Raw genomic sequence first — 1,093 nt, forward strand, 5'->3', positions numbered from 1 at the left:
AAAGATGGCCATTCTTAATGGAGTTAGGTGGTATCTCAATGTGGTTTTGATTTGCATTTCTCTGAAGATTAGTGAAGCTGAGCATTTTTTCATGTTCTGTTGGATTCCAATCCATAAGCATGGATGCCTTTCCTTTTTTTTTTTTTTTTTGGTGTCCTTTTCCATTTATTTCACTAGTGTTTTGTAGATCATCTTGTAGAGGTCTTTTACCTTTTTTGGTTAAATTTATTCTTTGGAATTTTTTGTTGCTATTGTAACTAAGAATGCTTTCTAGATTTCTTTTTAAGCTAGTTTATTATTATAGAAACACTTATGTTTTTAATGTTGATTTTGTATCTTACAACTTTACTGGATCCATCGGTTCTAACAGTTTTTTGAGGTATTTAGGTTTCGCTCAATATATAATTATGTATTCCGAAAAGAGATAAATTTGAATTCTTCTTTTTCTGTTTAAATGGCCTTTATTTCTCTCTCTTGCCTAACTGCATTGGGTAGAACTTTCAGTACTATGTTGATTAAGAGTTTTCAAAGTGGGCATCCTTGTTTTGGTTCAGTTCTTAGAGACTTTTACATTTTCCCCATTCAGTATGTTGTTAGCTATGGGTTTATCATATATGGGCTTTATTGTGTTAAACAATGTTCCTTATTTACTTAATGTATTAAAAGTTTTTTTAATCATGAAGCTATATTGAATTTTAGCTAATTATTTTCTGCACTCATTGAGATGATCATATGATATTATCCTTCATTCTGTTGATGTGATATATCTCATTTATTCCTTGCTTATTATTATTATTGCAGTCCTGGGATAAATTCCACTTGATTACAATGTATTATCTTTATGACGTGCTGTTGGATTTGGTTTGCTACTGTTTTGTTAGGAATTTTGTATCCATATTGGTCAGGGATGTTGACTGTCCTGTAGTCTTGTTTTTGTTGTGTCTTTATCTGGTTTTTGTATCAGGGTAAGTCTGGCCTCCTAAAATTAGAAAGAATGCTTTTCAATTTTCTGTAATAGTTGAGAAGAATTAGTGTTAGTTCTTCTTTAAAAGTTGGACATAATTCAGCAATAAAGTCATTTGTTTATGAGCTT

This window comes from Carlito syrichta, unplaced genomic scaffold, assembly GCF_000164805.1.
Source record: "Carlito syrichta isolate Samal-C Ts95f unplaced genomic scaffold, Tarsius_syrichta-2.0.1 Scaffold288011, whole genome shotgun sequence".
Taxonomy (NCBI): domain Eukaryota; kingdom Metazoa; phylum Chordata; class Mammalia; order Primates; family Tarsiidae; genus Carlito; species Carlito syrichta.